At 40.4% G+C, this 19315-nt stretch overlaps 1 long non-coding RNA gene across 2 annotated transcripts; it reads left to right on the top strand.

The window, feature by feature from the left end:
* Positions 1–8455: 8455 nt before the first annotated feature.
* LOC119354105 lies at positions 8456–17814 on the top strand. 2 transcript variants are annotated; one of them, XR_005170640.1, is made up of 6 exons: positions 8456–8944; positions 9053–9127; positions 9750–9838; positions 15055–15187; positions 16918–17035; positions 17229–17814. It is a non-coding gene; the product is annotated as an uncharacterized LOC119354105 (long non-coding RNA). The 2 variants fall into 2 exon arrangements; XR_005170639.1 differs by lacking the exon at positions 9053–9127 and having other exon boundaries at positions 8457–8944.
* Positions 17815–19315: the final 1501 nt, after the last annotated feature.

Here is a 19315-nt window from a genome sequence, read left to right as displayed (position 1 = left end):
GAACAACAAAAGAATACCGCATGTAGGTAGATATAGTGGACTCATGTGGCAAAAGTAGGTTAAAGGTTTTTGGATGCACAAGTAGTGATCATACTTAGCGTAAAATGAAGGCTAGCAAAAGATTGAGAAGCGACCAACCAAGAAACGAATAATCTCATAAGCGAGCATTAAGCATAACTAACACCAAATAATGCACCACAAGTAGGATATAATTTCATTGCATAACTATTGACTTTCGTGCTTGCATAGGGAATCACAAACCTTAACACCAATATTCTTACTAAAGAATAATTACTCATTAAGATGACTCACATATCACATCATCATATCTTAAAACTATTACTAAGAATTAAGTTTATTTTGTCCAATGATCTTCATGAAAGTTTTTATTATATCCTTCTTGGATATCTATCACTTTGGGACTAATTTTCATGTGTTGTTTTTGACAAGCTCAAACAAATATAAGTGAAGATCATGAGCATAATATTTCTTTCTCACAAATTAATTTAGGTGAAGCAAGAGAGAATTTCTTGAAAATTTTACTAGTTCTCAAACAAATTTAAGTTAAGCAAGAGAGCATTTCTTCAAAAATACTACAGCACATAATGCTCAAAAAGATATAAGTGAAGCACTAGAGCAAGTCCATAGCTCATAAAAAATTTAAGTGAAGCAAAGAGAGCAATTCTAACAAGTCATGACATAATTTTGGCTCTCTCAAATAGGTGCGTCCAGCAAGGGATCAAGACTTAAAACACAAAATAAAAGAATTAAAGACTCATGCCATATAAGACGCTCCAAGCAAAACACATAGTATGTGATGAATAAAAATATAGCTTCAAGTAAAATACCGATGGTCGTTAGAAGAAAGAGGGGATGCCACTCGGGGGCATCCCCAAGCTTAGTTGGTTGCTCATTTTTGGATAATACCTTGGGATGTCGGGGCATCCCCAAGCTTAGGCTCTTCTACTCCTCATTCCTTCATCCATCATAAGATAACCCAAAACTTGAAAACTTCAATCACACAAAACTCAACAAAACCTTCGTGAGATCCGTTAGTATAAGAAAATAATAAATCACTACTATAAGTGTTGTATAAAATCAATTCATATTTTTTCTTGCATTATATCTACTGTATTCCAACTTTTCTATGGCAAAAACTCATCAAAGAAAACCATAGAGCCATCAAAATAAGCACACAACACAAAGAAAACAGAATCTGTCAAAACAGAACAGTCTGTAGAAATCTGACTATTTAGAATACTTCTGTAACTCCAAAAAATATGAAAAATTAGGACATCCTGAGAGATTTGTATATTGATCTACTGCAAGTGGAATGGGTATTTTATCGCTCTCTGATAAAAAACAAGAATTATTTTCGTCAGCGCAAAAGTTTCTGTTTTTCAGCAAGATCAAACAACTATCACCCAAGAAGATCCTAAAGGATTTACTTGGCACAAACACTAATTAAAACATAAAAACACAATCATAACAGTAGCATAATTGTGCTAACACTCAAAAACAGGAAGCAAAAAGCAAAAATAAATTTTATTCATTGGGTTGCCTCTCAACAAGCGCTATAGTTTTACGCCCTTAGCTAGGCATAAGGCAAAGATCTAAGTTTTGTCATCCTTCTTCTTAACCTTCTTAGAGGTGTTTTCATCATGGCGTTTTGTAAACACAACATAAAACATATTATCCATAGAAACCTTACCGTTCCTAAGTTGATGTTCATCATACCCTTTTTGATTTCCCGCAACAATCCAAGAGTAATGTTGATTAACATTATTGAAAACATGTTGGATTATATCTAGAACGGGGACTTCCTTTTTAAGATTCTCATCAAAGATTTTATTATACCCAAGAAAATGTCTTAAAGCATAGTCACCATTGTAAAGAATTTCATCTATCATAGGCTTTTCACGATTCATACCATAAAAATCAAAGATTTCCCTAGCTTCCCGTATTATGTAGTCAAACTCATTCACAAGAACAAGAGTGGCCAACTTTTTAGCCCTAGGATTCTTTATAACAGGAAGCTCAAAAAAGAATCTTTGTAAAGTAGGATGAGTACGAATAAATTTACTTTCAAGTTTCAAAACTAGAGCTGAAATAGCATCCGCATAAGATCTAGTAGTTTTAAGTATAGGAGCATCATCAGGACTTAGATTCCCAACACAATTGAAAAATTCTTGGATACATTCTTTTCCCATAATGTTCCCTTGCCCCAAGATAAAAGTTTTAGCATCCAGATTGCTCGTACGTCCAATATTAGGAGTAAGGCCATCATCTGTTGGTGCCATACCGAAATCACTCATATTTGCAAGCAAAGGATAGATCTGACGAGAAAACGGCGAACAGAAAAAGAGGGGCGAATAAAACGACAATTTTTTATGAAGTGGGGGAGAGGAAAATGAGAGGCAAATGGCAAATAATGTAAATTGCAAGGAGATGAGATTTGTGATTAGGAATCTGGTATATGTTGAAGATCCTCCCCGGCAACGGCGCCAGAAACTCCTTTTGATGTCGCTTGAAGCTATGTTGGTATTTTCCCAAAGAGGAAGGGATGATGCGACACAGCGGCGGTAGGTATTTCCCTTAGATATGAAACCAAGGTTATTGAACTAGTAGGAGAACCAAGCAACACAACGTAAACAGTCCCTACACACAAATAACAAATACTCCCAACCCAACATGGTAAAGGGGTTGTCAATTCCTTTCGGGTAACAGTGCCAGAAATTGGTGTGTGGACGGTAGAAAATAGTAATAGATTGAATAAATAGATCGCAAATAAAATAAAGTGCAACAAAGTAATTTTGGGTTTTTGGATTAATAGATCTAGAAATAAAAGTAGACCACAAAGGCAAATAATATGAGAAAGAGACCCGGGGGCCGTAGGTTTCACTAGTGGCTTCTCTCGAGAAAAATAGCAAACGGTGGGTGACCGAATTACTGTTGGGCAATTGATAGAACTTCAAATACTCATGACGATATACATGCAATGAACATTACATAGGCATCACGTCCAAGATTAGTAGACCGACTCCTGCCTGCATCTACTACTATTACTCCACACATCGACCGCTATCCAGCATGCATCTAGTGTATTCAGTTCATGGAGAAACGGAGTAATACAATAAGAATGATGACATGATGTAGACAAGATCTATCTATGTAGAGATAGGCCCCATCGTTTTATCCTTAGTAGCAACGATACATACGTGCCGGTTCCCCTTCTGTCACTGGGATCAACCACCGTAAGATCAAAATCACTACAAAGTACCTCTTCCCGTTGCAAGATAAATAGATCAAGTTGGCCAAACAAAACCCAAATACTGGAGAAGAAATACAATGCTATAAGCAATCATGCATAAAAGAGATCAAAGAAACTCAAATACTTTCATGGATATAAAAAGAGATAGATCTGATCATAAACTCAAAGTTCATCGGATCCCAACAAACACACCGCAAAAGATTTACATCATATGGATCTCCAAGAGACCATTGTATTGAGAATAAAGAGAGAGAGATGAAGCCATCGAGCTACTAACTACGGACCCGAAGGTCTACAAAGAACTACTCACACATCATCAAAGAGGCACCAATGGAGGTGGCGAACCCCATCCGAGATGGTGTCTAGATTGGATCTGATGGTTCTGGACTCAGCGGCGGCTGGATCAATATTTCGTCGACTCCCCTAGGGTTTTGGGAATATTGGGATATTTATAGAGCAAATAGGCGGTCCGGGGGGCACCCGAGGTGGGCACAACCCACCAGGGCGCGCCTGGGCCTCCTGGCGCGCCCTGGTGGGTTGTGCTCCCCTCGGGGCACCCCCCAAGCGCAGCCAGGGCCCATTGTGTTCCTTCTGGCCCATAAAAAATCTCAGTAAAGATTTGTGGCATTTGGACTCCGTTTGATGTTGATTTTCTGTGATGTAAAAAACATGGGGAAAACAGCAACTGGCACTTGGCACTATGTCAATAGGTTAGTACCAAAAAATGATATAAAATGACTATAAAACACCCAAGACTGATAATATAACAGCATGGAACAATCAAAAATTATAGATACGTTGGAGACGTATCACTGATCACGGGAGGGCACAAGCCCATTCTTCCGGAGGTCGAAGGGCTCGCCTACAATGAGGCCTATCCGACCTAGGACTGTTATGTAGTTCGTAAAGTCTACAGTAACGAATTTTACTAGGCCGCCCGTGATAAAGTTCTTAAATTCCTCGTACTCAACGTCGACATGGCATATGTGGTAGACCAAGCACAAGTTATGCACGTAAACCTGGATCACGGCGGGCTTCACCTTCTCTTCCTCCTTTAGATTATTCTCTTTGTCCAGGGCTGTGGTGTAATCAACATCTAGCCCAGCGATCCACTCATCATTTCACTTTCGAACATACGTCTGAAGCGAGCAAGGCATCCTTTAACCATTGCGGAAGAATGGGTGTAGATGACGCTGAACTCATCGCCGGTGATGGTTCTAACCTTGTACTCACCGCCGATCATGGAGATTTGGGACGCCATGGATTTGGGAGGAGGGTTAGGGTTAGTGGAACTGTCGTAATGTGAGATTAGTGGAACTGCCGTAATGTGAAAGGATGGGGTGACTAGGAGCAAACTGCCGTAACGTTACGGGGCATCTGGGGATGAGTAGGAGTGAACTGCTAGCGGTTTTTCGATTGTAAAAATGCTGAGTGGGGCGTGAAAGCACAGGTTCTCCCTGGGTGATTTTGGTAATTAATGTCAACATATCTCTTGTTGGACTAATATTTTTATCTAGTATATTTCAGATAAGTTCAATAGTGGAGTGGTGTGGACAAGAGGATGTGGAAACCCCTTCAAGATGCTAAGGACAGAAGATTGGCAAAAGCTCAAGTGCTCAGGACTCTACATTTTCATTCTAGTGATCCAAGATCACATTGAGTCCATAGGAAAAGCCAATACTATTAAAAGGGGATGTGGTGTTGCTTAATGACTTGCTTGCTCAAAGTGCTTAGTGATATGCTCCAAAGCCCTCAACCACTTTCTCATATCCACATATGTCCCAAACCAAAGGTCAAACTCGACCCTACTGATTTGATCTACCCGGCGCCACCGAGTTCTCTTAACATAGCCACTGCTAGAAACCCAAATCAATTCGGTGTCACCGAAGGGATCCCGGTCTCACCGAGATGGGCTTGCAAACTCTCTGATTCTTGTTGCAATAATTTCGGTCTCACCGAGATATGTAATTGGCCTCACCGAGTTTGCTTGACCAACTCTCTGGTTAGCTTATTACCAGAATCGGTCCCACCCAGTTTGTGTAATCGATCAAACCGAGATGAAGCTTTACCCTAACCCTAACACATTGGTCCCGCCGTGTTGATCATATTGGTCCCACGGAAAAGCCTAACGTTCACATTTTGAACTAAATCAGTCTGACCGAGTTTTATGATTAAGTCGCACCGAGTTTGGTAAATTGTGTGTAACGGTTAGATTTTGTGTGGAGGCTATTTATACCCCTCCACTCACTCTTCATTCGTGGAGAGAGCCATCAGAACGTGCCTACACTTCTACAATTCATTTTCTGAGAGAGAACCACCTACTCATGTGTTGAGACCAAGATATTTCAATCCAACCATAAGAATCTTGATCTCTAGCCTTCCCCAAGTTGCTTTCCACTCAAATCATTTTTCCACCAAATCCAAATCTTTGAGCGAGAGTTGCGTGTTTGGGAGACTATCATTTGAAGCACAAGAGCAAGGAGTTCATCATCAACACACCATCTATTATCTTTTGGAGGATGGTGTCTCCTAGATTGGTTAGGTCTCACTTGGGAGCCTCTGTCAAGATTTTGGAGTTGAACCAAAGAGTTTGTACGGGCAAGAAGATGACCTACTTCCTGAAGATCTACCCTAGTGAGGCAAGTCCTTCGCGGGTGATGTCCATGATGGGATAGATAAGGTTGCTTCTTCGTGGACCCATCGTGGGTGGAGCCCTCCGTGGACTCGCGCAACCATTACCCTTCGTGGGTTGAAGTCTCCATCAATGTGGATGTACGATAGCACCACCTATCGGAACCAGGCCAAAATCTCCGTGTCTCCAATTGTGTTTGCACACTCCAATCACGTCCCTTTACTTTCTTGCAAGTTGCATGATTTACTTTCCGCTGCTCATATAATCTTTCCATGCTTGCTTGAAATGTATTGGGAATGTTTAAACTTGTGCCAAAACTCCACCTCAACTTAAAGAAATTAAAAACTGCTACTTTTCCTTGTTGAGGGTCTACTCACCCCGCCCCCCTCTAGACACCTCTTCTCGATCCTGCAATTGGTATCAGAGCATTGGTCTCCATTGCTTTGGTTTAATCACCATTGGAGAAAGATGGATGAGTCTACGTTGGGAGTCTTAGACATAGAGTACCTATACTTGATGGAGAGTTCTTTCATGAGTGGAAAATTGAGATGCTTGAGATTTTCAATGAATATCACTTGAACAAGTACATTACTACTCCTTGTGCGTGGCTTGTTGACCCCTTGAATCCTACCCTTGATGAGTCTATTGACATGATTCATAATCTTAGAGCCGTCAATCTAATCACTAGAGGATTACCTAGAAACTTGATTGTGCTTACACCATATGGAGATTTATCGAGGAACGATTTTCAAATTATTCCTTGCAAAATTTAGATGAGATTCTTCATAAGTCTATTGCTTTGAGAAAACTAGTAAAAGTGCCTGTGCGTTGCACCGGGTTGCATTTTTTATTTTTGGATTATGAATTTTGCATTTGAAAATTCTCGCCTCATTTCCTTCGTTGACATCTACTTCAACTCTGCATCGCCATCGAAGTGCAAATAAAGATGCAAACATAGGAAGTTTTAACAGATCGAGTGAAACTCCACACAGATTGGTCTCGAAAAACAATTTATAAGTACACCAAGTTAAGAACAACATCCACAGGGTTCCGTTAATAGCATGAGACAGTCGAACATGTGCAATTTTTTTTACAATATCTTCCTAATTTATTGAAGAACTTTACGAACTAACCATATCAGTCTGCTGCCAAGAATAGCACATTAAATGCAAGTGACGATGGTTGTAGTTGCATAGTAAAAACCATAAAGCCTATGTTTGAACAATACCCTCACTCCAAGTACATATGACATATAATTACTCATTTCTTAAAGTGAACTAAAATAATAATGTATGTATCTTTCGAAACAGAACTGAAGTTTAGCAAACACCAAAACTTATAAATTATTGCGTGCGTTTTCATGTTTTGAGACATAGAATATTTTTGAATTAGCCCTATCCTCTCAAGAAATATGGACCCACACGTGAAAAAGCAGATATGTAAAAGCATGAAGCATGTGAACACCTATCTTCAGCAGGGTGTGTCCTAAATCACTGAACAAACCATTATATACTAATACCTATAGGAACTCCCCATGCGAAAGAGAACAAAAGGTACTGATCAAAACACTTTCCTCACTGTCAATTACTGGCAGTAGCTCCGAAGAATTGCTACTGCCAGCCTTGAAGCAAAATTACATCTACATCGATAGCAAAATGAAAGTTAAGCCGTACACGAAGGTAGAAATTGATTGGCACAAAGCTCAAAAGTGATTTTTTAAAGAGCAATAGCAATTTCAATGGTCTTAATTTTAGGAATATGTTATCTGCTTTCTTTCATAAAATTTAACATCCACGGACCACAAGATGACCTGCATGATTATAGTATTTAAATATATTCAATAAAGACAATATCAATTTTTACAGAAAACCTGACTAAATATTTTTTTAAACCCCTGTGGTTGTATAAAAAGATCGCACCCACGAATCCAAACAGACACCATCCACAGACCACGAGATTTTTTTTTAAAAAGGAGGATATACCCCCGGCCTCTACATCTGGACGATGCATGCAACCATATTATTAATTATTCACAAAGACCATACAAGGTGATACATCAATAAGCCTGAAGCCACCATCTTCGCAATATCGTTGCTACTCCTATCCCCTTGATGAAGGCATGCCAAATGTCCGGGCCTAATACCAAACAGACATTGCATCAAAGCCTAACATCTAAAGCCGGGTGTCCCATCCAAGACACTACCTAAATTGGGTCCCACACCGATAGACCACAAGATGACATGCATGATTATGGAATTTAAATTTATTCAACAAAGACAATTATCAAATTTTACAGAAAAACATGACTGGATTTTTTTTCTAAACCCATGCGGCTGTATAAAAAAATCGCACCCACCAATCTAAAACAGACACACCCGATATAAACCAAATGACTGAAAGAGGTATCTTGGACAATGCCTCTATTTTTTTTCTGAGAGGAACGTCTATTACTTGACCAAATTGGTTATTCGGTAAAAATGAAACAAGAGACACGCATGACGCTCCCTCTTTCACTTCAAAAAAGAAGTTCTTCTCATCCCCTTTGTCTAATTTTCTTCTTCTTCTTATCCCTTCCCACCGCTCCCCCATTCCATGGTGGCCGCCCCTCACTTCCATTCCTTTCGTCCCCGCCGCCGGCGCGAGGCCTCACCTGCTCTCCCCACTGCTTCCTCTCCCCGGCACGCAGTCGCACGCCGCATCCTCTCCCGCCACATCGTCGCCCAGCGCATCCTCTCCCCCTCCCCACGGCCTTGCGCCGCCGCCTCCTCTCCCCACCATAACCTCGCCTTGCCGCTAACACCGTCGGCCTTCCCTAGATCGACTCTGCCGTCGCCGTACACATGTCCCAGCGCAGATCCAGATGCGAGCTAGAGGAGCGTGCTGGACACGATGCGGGAGCAGGCATCTCGGAGCGGCCCGAGGTTCAGTGCGTCTCGTGCCCCTGTGATAGTCGGCCTCGTGCTTGGCTCCCACATTCAATCCGGGAAGGCGCTCGCAGCTCGCTTACGTGCTCGACTACTCCAGTTACTTGATGGATTCAGGTATTGACAACTGTGAACTCGAGTTTACCACACAGTATATCATTGTTGGATGGTGAACACACAGTGGTACTTTTATTGATATTAATTTAGGATCCTTGCTCTTAATAGGCTACTATAAGAAATGGCAACTTGGGGCATGACTTGCAAGAAAGGGATTCTATGACAGAATGACATTGCTTCATGGTAGAGTTTCTGCATCTGGAGATCAAGTTTTATCTTGGTGTCTCATGTCAGTGACATTTGTGTGTGTGTGTGTGTGCATGTGTGCATGCATGCATGCGTGTGAGTAACACATTTACTGGTCGGATGATCTTGCGAATTTTTGAGCAAAAGAAATGTTGAGATAGATACTTGCATTCTGATAAGTATGTCGGGCACAAATTTTGAGAGTACAGTGCATCCTGTAATGAGAGAGCACACACTGGAAAGTATATTTAGATTGAATTTGACTCTTTTTTAGTGATGTTGGATTTGGCTAAAAAGGATGGGAGAACATCTCTAATAGATTTTGCCACTGATCCATGAGAAAAGGACAGCATAATGATTTGACGTGGATCCTCAATATTTTGGTCAAAAAGGACAGCATAATGAAGTTAGCATTAGAGTCATTTTAGTATCGGAGAGAAAAAATAGAATTTGGGTGATCCTGTTTTTGTTTTTCTACTGTCTAATCTTGGAGTAAGCTTCACTTGGGAGCAGTTAATCTCACGCAGAAACATATAATTGCAATCGAAATTCTTTGAGGATTGCATAGTAGAAATTTTGGTACAGCTTGTACAGCCATAATTGGTCGTTTATATTTCAGGTTTCGGGGTATGTAGAGAATGTGATGTTTAGAAAAATCTGGGCAACAGCAGCATTTCCAAGGTGACAAATATGTTCTTATTTTGGCTTGTAAGTCTCTTTCTGCCCTTAGTTACACATTTTGGTGCTAAATTTGTATATATACTTAGAATTATTTCTATAGAAAAACCATGAATGAGTTAGTGGACACATAATTTGTTCGCTCAGGACATTATACATGAGAAATATACCATAAATGATTTGTATATACACAAATGAGTTAGTCTCCTCCAAGACGATCAAGTTCTGAATTCCAACTGTGAAGTTGTCACTTGGCTTTAATGTTCCTGTAGAATCCAAGTAATATATTTAAGGTTAGAAAAGAAGCAATGCAATGTGAAATATAAATATACTTTAAGTTTTTCTTAAATGATGATCCTACCAAGTAGAAACTGAAATTTTGAACAAGAAATTAAAAGGTTGCATTACCTATTTGGTTAATACTTCCGTGTATACAATATTTTTCGTATATGTCTCGCTTGTAGTGCTCTTCCTATTCTTCTCCCCCTTTGTGTATGTGTCGCATGCAGTGGTATTTTTATTCTTCTGCTTGTTCTCACCATGTGTACCTGTTAGAACCTTTATGTTTGATGTCGCAGTTGCTCTAGAAAGCGCGACATATAACTGACCATGTGAAGAAACCGGTTCAGGCAGGTAGATGCCGACATTTGGTATTGTCTGTCCTTATGATTTGTTTATTGTCATTGCAAAACTGAGCCTGATTGGGAACTGTTTCCTCTTGAAACTGAACGGGAACATGTCATCGTCAGAGGGACATAATGGTATCCGAGGCAGGAAAACTCGCATTCCAGAGTGCTGTCCCACCACAATCTCTGCGTCAATTGCATTTTTTTGAAATCCACGCACGACCAACCTCGTACCGTTGCAGAGTCCATTAGCAGGGTCGATGTTCCTGAGTAGTATGATTGGGCAATTTATTTTGAGCTTCAACATATGTGGAGGCAGTCCATTTGGGGTTAGGGTGTTTAAGTATTCTGGTGGATAGTAGTTATGTGGGTCGTCTTCTACGGAATCAAAGCTGTGGTACACCATCTCCTCCCCCTGGAAGCGATCAATCAATTTTAAGTTGATTTTGTCCACGCAGTCGTTCCTTGTGGATAAAATTGCTCTTGATGTGATGTACTTTGGATCCTTTATTAGGGAAGCATTGCCTGTTTGGTAGATACTGTCAATGAGTCTATCCAAGCCATTATCTTCCGTCTTATTTGCCACACATATACTTCTAAGTAGAAGTATTTCACCATCATCATTTGTCTTCTCAGTTCCATTTCCAATTCGTAGTAGGTATTTTGCGAACCAAGGGTCGTTTTGAGCCCTCATGTTGCGCACAAGCTTCAACTGACGCATGCAATTCCAGAGCTCTGACGTGCGTAGCGATGCATCTACTATCTGGGCCCTTGTTCCCTTTCGGACAACAGGGAGCACTTGTCTAAAATCTCCCCCAAATACGACCGTTTTTCCACCAAAAGGAAGATCTGGTCTGTCCAATATGTCCCTCATGCTTTTGTCTAGCGCCTCCACTGTTTGCCTCTTAGTCATAGATGCTTCATCCCAGATTATTAGTGATGCTGCTTGGAGTAGCTTGGCTGTCCCACTTTGTTTTGTGAAGCTACAAATAGCACCATCATCTATTTTTAGTGGAATTTTGAACCTTGAGTGTGCGGTCCTCCTTCCAGGCATTATGGAAGCAGCAACACCGGAAGTGGCTGTCGCCACTGCAATCTTGCCTTGTCCGCGTACTGTGGCCAAGAGCGCCCTGTAAAGAGAAGTTTTTCCTATGCCTCCCGGCCCATCGACAAAGAATATACCTCCTCTTTGGCAGTCAACTGTGGCTAGGATTTCGTCATAGGCCATCCTTTGCTCGGTATTTAGGTTTTTATGCAACAATGTGTCCTCAGGGTCCACCTCGTGTGGAGGTCTCCTCAATGATTTCCCTAGGCACGCCGTTTGTCATCTCATGCTGTGTGTCGATCTCTGGAAGAGGAAAAGATTCTATATCTTTTCCCATTGAGTGCAACATGTCCCTAAGATTTCTCAGCACCATTTGTTCGACCGTGTGCTTGCATTTGCAGTTTCTGCTGTAGTCCTCTGACATTGCCTCGAGGTGTTTGTTCCATAGACCACGGACGTCGCTGGGCTCGCAAAAACCAGGATTGTCGCGAATAGCCTTCGTAGAGATGATGGCATTCGAAACAACTCTGCTTCTGCCATGCATTCGTCTAATGTGTTGTCTGCCTCAATGAGCCCCCGTTTTTCTGCAGCTTCACGGAAGGTTGGCATTACTTGTCCATTGACTGTTCGTAGGTCTTCGTAGCTGGTGGCGCCTGTCACGTGGTTGAGGAGGACTCGTAGATAGTATCGTTCTCCTTCAGCCGGGTGTGCTGAGACGATCCTGCCAACCTGGAACACAGCGGCTCGCTTCCTCTCTTGCCAAAACTTCTCTTGTCTTTGCCAAGTATAATATTCCGGAAAATCTCTGTATAGTATGCCTCGTGCTTTCTCATGTAAACTGTTTGCTTCAAAGTACGCAGTCAACATTGATCTTTCCGTGCCATGACGGTCGAGAACATTCTTTATTGTTTCTGTGCCATGATATGAAACCATGTGCATATTTGGGAGATGTAGCTGCAGTTGCAAGACTGGTGGGTGCATTTTGCTTAGTTCAAAGCCATATATTCTCCACATTGCTTTCGGAGGAGTCACCCACCGTGCGTCTCTGTACTGTTTAATCTCGTCGATTTCGACTTCATCTACTTTGTCGGTTACAGATACAGATGCTCGATCATGTCCCTTGTAGATGTACTTGAAGAGGTACTTAACAGCTTTAATGCTTGAGCATATCTCAACATTTATGTGGTAGTTGAACATCCTTAACAGATAGGGGTTGTAAGGAACCACCCATCTGTTATCTAGTTTGCAATTTCTTACCGTTTCGGTCCGGCCATCATTGCGTCTCCTATATACTGGGTATGAGTCCTTGCCTTGAATCGTAGTTTCGTTAAATGGCCTTGGATAATTGTTCTTGCATGACGGACGATTCTTTGTGCATGGGGAAAATTTATTCAATGCACCGCAAGGACCATGCATCATATGTTTGATTACCATTTTATATACCTCTGGGTACTTGTGCTTGTTAGGGAGCTCAGCGGAGATGATTCTGTCATACTGTTCTGGACATGTGTACTTGTATTTTCCGGTCATGATGAGCAAAAAGTGAGCATGGGGTAATCCCCTCTTTTGGAACTCTACGACATATGTATATGCCGTAACCTTTCCAAGAATGGCCTTCTCAAATAGTTGCTTCTTCATTTCTTCTAGCTTCGCCCTGAAAACACGAACGACAATGTCTGGGCGATCTTGTGGTGTTTGTCCAAACTCTAGTTCACGTGTGATCTCTTCCCAGTTGGGATTGCAGGTCATTGTTAGGAATACGTCTGGCTTTCCATATTTTCTAACTAAAGCCATCGCATCCAGATACCGACGAAGCTTATCTCGTGGCCCTCCAATAAATGATGAGGCAAGTACTCTCTGTTTTCCGACTGCATCTCCATTCTGTTCTCCGGCTTGAATGCTGTCTAGAAGGCCTTGGTATAGATCTGCCCTTATTTTCTTTTGATGATGCCACATGTAATCCAGTCTGGAGCTTTCAATCTTGATGTATGTATCTACAACAAACTGCTGGAAAAGCCATCCGCCATGCAATATTGGGTTGAATATGCTTGGTCATGTATAATTTATAGCAGTAGTATTCTTTCATGGTTACCCACAAGCCGTTGACCGAATCTATGCAAAAATTGCAACATAAAGAGTTAGTCGCATAAGTTTGTACTGTACCATATATGAAAATTGAATTTTGAATATAATAGTATATGAATTTTTTACCTGGGTCCTCGTCATTATTGATATTATCAGCACCAATGTCTTCCTCTTGTGTATTCTTCTTTGGGATTTTCCTATGCCAACCCAGTTCAGCTCTTGGAAAGAATAGAGGATACGACAACGGATCATAGCACCCGTAATATGATCGAATGTGCTCTTTTTCGTTGTTGTTCCCATGTAGTATTACACTCCTGTCATAAGTATCTCTTCTTTCATTTCCTTCAATCCACACTGCAGCTACCTCTGAATTGATTGGTGCGTTGTATGTTCTCTGGTCCAATCTTTGGTCAAGGTTCAAGATGACTCTGTAGTCCTCAAGGTTTTGGGCTTGTCCCAAACTCCTAAACTGTTGAGAGTACGGGTTACCGCGTAGGATGTTGGTTATTATTCCAATCACATGCTTGTCTTGCTCATACATTTCCTCGCGGCAACGACGATATCGATGCTCTAAGCTTGGATCATCGTCGTAGAAGTATAGCTCCAAATGCTTTGGATCTGAGTGACTATTACCAAATGAATGTATGTTGTGATAGATCTGACCACGAGCTCGAAAGGTGTAAATACCAGCTGTTCGCATGTCAGTTGTGTCTCTGTCAAGGTGACAATATAGAGTAGTAAATGAGAAGTGTCCATTGAAAAATCTTATATTTTGCCGAAAATGTCTTGCATCAGAGTCGTTGCTTGTCCAAAGTCTCATGAGTTCAGGTGGTGTATCTGGATTGGCCAGTCTTATCTGTCCTTTTCTGCAGCATAACCCCTTAGTTTCATACTTGAATTTTTTTGCATGACATAATCTGCAATTCTCTTCCGGTTTGAGCACATGTGTTTTTTTTGGTATGTTACTGTAGACAAAATCATATGGATCAGACTTGTGAATTTCTTCGTCTTCTTTGATTTCAATTTCCACTTCTCTGCCCCATTCTAGTATGGTTTGTAGCATAAAATTTTTAGTAAAGGAGAAATATAATGATTCGAATCTATTTAAATTGTATTGGGCATACCTTGACCAGAGAACATGTGTTCGTCCTCGTTTGTATCTTCTTCAAATATGATTTCGTCATTACCTGTGTTGTAATCTTATATATATATATATATATATATTATATTTCTCTGTACTGCATAACAATATATATGAAATTGATAACCTTACCATGATCCTCATTGTGGATTGATTGTGTTGGTGCGTCTGCTTCTTTGATGGCTGTGTCTTTCTCACACATGACTTTATTATTTGTTGTGTAGAATTTTTTATTTATATAGATATGCATATAGTTTTTGTATTGTATAAAAGTATATCCAATTGATTATCATACCGCGAACATCATTGTAGAATGATTCTATTCGTCCATCTACTTCTTTGATTGTAGGAGACATTGAAGAGGGGATGTCTGGCCATGAAGCCACCTTATTGTGATCGCCATTGTATAATGTCTTTGTTGGGGTATCTGCTTCTTTCATGCTTGGAAACATTGATGAGGGGATGTCTGTCCACAAAATATGGTTAGTTGTACAAACACATGTATATTTACTTTGAATGCTAGTATTGTATCAAATTTAGATTTTTACCGTAAATCATTACTTGTGGTTGATGTAGAGGCTCTGTGTTGTTGCCGATTTCCGTCATGGATGCATCTTCTTTTGATGATACTGTAACATTTTTCCTCCGTCTTGTCGTGAATTGTTTGTTACGGCGGTGCAGCAATGTTTGTCTTTCTCCTCGCGTGACATGCTTTCTGTGATTTACAGAAGGGGTAGAAATACTAACTTCTTGTTCAGTTGAGCTATATGCAGGGTTTTGCATCGCAATTGAGTCTTTGTTTGCTGTGCTGCGCTTCAATTCATTTATATGTTCTATTCTAGCTTTCTTTTGTTCTGACTGCATATTTGCATATATCTGCCTATGCTGTGCACATATCTTCTCTTTCTTTTGTTGATAGGTTTCACGGCGTCTTTTGAGTTTTTCCTGCTTTTCTCCATTGGTCATCTGTACATTGAGCTCTGCTCTTTTTTCTTTCTTTTGTTGATAGGCTTCACGGTGTTTTTTGAGTTTTTGCTGCTTTTTTTCATCGGCCATCTGTGCTTCATCGTTCCTCTGTGCTTCATCGGTCATCTGTGCATAGAGCTCTGCTTTTTTTTCTTTCTGATGTTGATAGGCTTCGCGGCGTTTTTTGAGTTTTTCCTGTTTTTTTTCGTCGGTCATCTCTGCATAGCGCTCTCTTTCTCTCTTCCTTCGTTGCTCCTTAGCATCCATTCTTTGATATTGTCAAAAATGCCTGCCTGCCTGCATGAGAGTTTTGGAAAGTGTAAACAAATATTATTTATTAAAGATGGGAACTTGGTTAGCATGGACATTTGCTGATACAGTATTTACTCTTCAAACAACACTCGTCTTACCAAGTGAAATGAAAACAGAGGATATAAGTTTCTTGTGGGGAATAGACATTTGTGCTGATATAGTATTTACTCTTCAAACAACACTTATCTTACCAAGTGAAATGAAAACAGAGGATACAGCTAAGTCATTCTAGCTGGTAGGATTTATATAATGCTAAGACCTATGAGTATTTCTCTATTTTTCAACTGTTTTTCAACTAAATGGCCCTGGTGCAGCCATTGATACACTATGCATGGGTTCAACTCATGCAACTTGATATGTAACAGGAACTGCTGTTGTATATAATCGATACACACATTGCTATTTTTTATTAGTCCTATTATTATTATTGTTTTTGCCTATTTTCAAAATTAAAATCTATTGGCCTTCTATATGCTAAGCTCATACATGTGGTGCTTCCCAGGGGAACTTTTGATTCTATCTTTTTGCTCAAACGATTGATCTCCAAATCAACTTGCTTATGGTGTGCATAACAAATTAGATACGCGAAAATGCTGACTTCTCATTGATTTGTTCCAGAAGCGTACATTATTCCCTTGTTTGCGTTGATTGTTAAATAAGCTAAAATTACTGCTGATCAACGATGATATGCATCATGATTTTTTTTCTTTTACTGACTTATCAATTTTTAGTGTATGTTCCGAGCCACATCTAAATGGTACATAGATTAACATGTCTATGAGTCTTTGTATATCAGCATATCGACTCGTCACTTGTTGTTTTAAATAATTTGAACAACTTAAATTGTAATATCTCTTTGTATGCACGCACGCATTACCTCTTATATGTACTCACACATTGCTTACACATTTGTATTGATCTTTTCAAAATACAGTAAATACCTCAGGAGGAGCACGGGCAGACGAGTTCCAGCGAAGACAGCGGAGGCGAGATTGGACGCTTGCGGCACGGCAATGTCGAGCCTAAGTCAAGCCAGACTGAAAGTAGATGAGGTTAGTGCCACCAGAACACTTAAATTCTAGTCCAATCATTGCATCTATTTTTTCCTTGTCAATAATGGTGTTTAAATATGATTCAATTTGTCGCATATAAATGTTGTAAATTTCTTGCTCAAAGTAAACTTTGATATACTACTTGTTTGGATATTCCAAATCGCTGATGATACATGTCATTTTTTCATTACAGGTACCAGTGTTCATAGACATGTTGAAGGATGTCGTATATGGAAACAGTTAACAAAAATACCTGATGTAAAGCTGACTTGTCAAAGAGCTTAATTGAAACGAAGGTGACAACCTGTGAAACTGGCAGGTTAATTGTAAAGCTGAGCTTAATTGAACCGAAGGTGACAACGCCGTGAAACTGACAAGTTAATTGAACCAAAACCTGGGATTGTGTCACATGAAAAATCACTGGAGATAGGATGTATTTGTAGCACCAACGATGCCCGCCTCTAAGTAGGTTTCGGACTCCTGTAGGAATCTAAATAGGAGTAGGAATAGGAATAGGAATAGGACCAGGATTTGGACTCATGTAAGGAAAGCCAGCACCAACGATGCCCGCCTCTAAGTAGGTTTCGGACTCCTGTAGGAATCTAAATAGGAGTAGGAATAGGAATAGGAATAGGACCAGGATTTGGACTCATGTAAGGAAAGCCAGCCAGCGGCGCTGCCTCCGTACGCAGTGGGTCCCTCCATCGATACGGGCAGGCAGCTTCGTTTGTTTGGCAATTTAAAAATAGAGATATGGGCCGGCCGGCCGGCTCTTGTTAGTTTTGAGTGTACGTCTGTTTGTACGTTCGATTTGCTCAACCGGACAAAAGTCTCATAACGGGATGAAATAAAGCGAAACCAAACCAAATCAATGATTCTAAATTTGGTGATTGTCTATTTGAGCTTACTAATCTTATGTATGCCAAAGGAGATGTTGGAATCATTAGCAATATCATCTTCGAAGCTATTGGAATTCATAAAGATGACCATTTATCTAATGAATTACCCTCTCTAGGAATTGATCAATCATAAGACGATGTTGAAAATGGATACTATGATGAGGATGATGATAGTGACTTTGATCTTGATGAGTCTATGAGACACTTTGGTATTATGGCAAATCTTCGCGGCTACATGGCTGGAGGAAAGGAATGTGTTCTTGATAGTGGGTGTACCGATCACATGATCGGAGACAAGGATATGTTTTGTGAGCTTGCTGAAAATGACAGCCCTCGAAAGTATGTCACTTTTGGTGACAACTCAAAGGATAAGGTGGTTGGCCTTGGTAAGGTGGCCATCTCACATGATAGCTCCATACAAAATGTTATGCTCGTTGAATCCCTTGGCCATAATCTACTTTTCTTATCTAGACTTGTTGACTTTGGTTTCAATGTCCTATTTACTGAATTTGATTGCTAAGTGTTTCGTAGAGATAATTATAAAATGGTCTTTACCGGTATTCGTAGAGGTGATCTTTACATTGTTGACTTCACTAAAAGGGTTCAACCTAGAAATTACTCAATTGCTAAATCCTCTAAAGGCTGGTTGTGGCATAGAAGATTAGGCCATGTGGACATGCGAAATCTTGATAAGCATATTAAAGGTGATCATATCCTTGGAGTAAAAGATGTTATATTTGACAAGGATAGATTATGTAGTGCTTGTCAAGCAAGAAAATAAGTTGGAGGAAGCCACCCCGTGAAGAATATCATGACCACAAGCAGACCGCTCGAGCTACTTCATATGGATCTCTTTGGTCCCAGATCCCAATGCCTACAAAAGTCTCGGTGAAAACTCATTTGGTTTAGTCATAGTCGATGATTTTTCTAGATTTACGTGGGTGTTCTTTCTCGATGATAAATCACAGGTCCAAAAGTTCTTCAAGAACTTCGCTAGGAAGGCCCAAAATCAATTTGAAGTGAAGATCGGGAAGGTTCGCAGCAACAACGGAACGGAGTTCAAGAACACAAATGTGGATACCTTGACGAAGAAGGAATTTCACATGAGTTCTCGGCTACGTACACACCTAAACAAAATGGAGTTGTTGAGAGGAAGAATCGGACTTTTATTGAGATGGCGAGAACGATGCTTGATGAGTACAAGACGCCAAAACACTTTTCGGCGGAAGTGGTTGAGATAGCTTTTCATGCAACAAATCGCTTGTATCTTCACAAGCTACTCGGCAAGACGGCATACGAGCTTCTCACCGGTAACAAACCCCAAGTTGGATATTTTCGGGTATTTGGCTCAAAGTGCTATATTCTTGATAAGTATCGTTGT

Source organism: Triticum dicoccoides, chromosome 2A (genome assembly GCF_002162155.2).
Source record: "Triticum dicoccoides isolate Atlit2015 ecotype Zavitan chromosome 2A, WEW_v2.0, whole genome shotgun sequence".
NCBI lineage: Eukaryota > Viridiplantae > Streptophyta > Magnoliopsida > Poales > Poaceae > Triticum > Triticum dicoccoides.
This window is presented reverse-complemented; position numbering and strand designations above follow the sequence as displayed.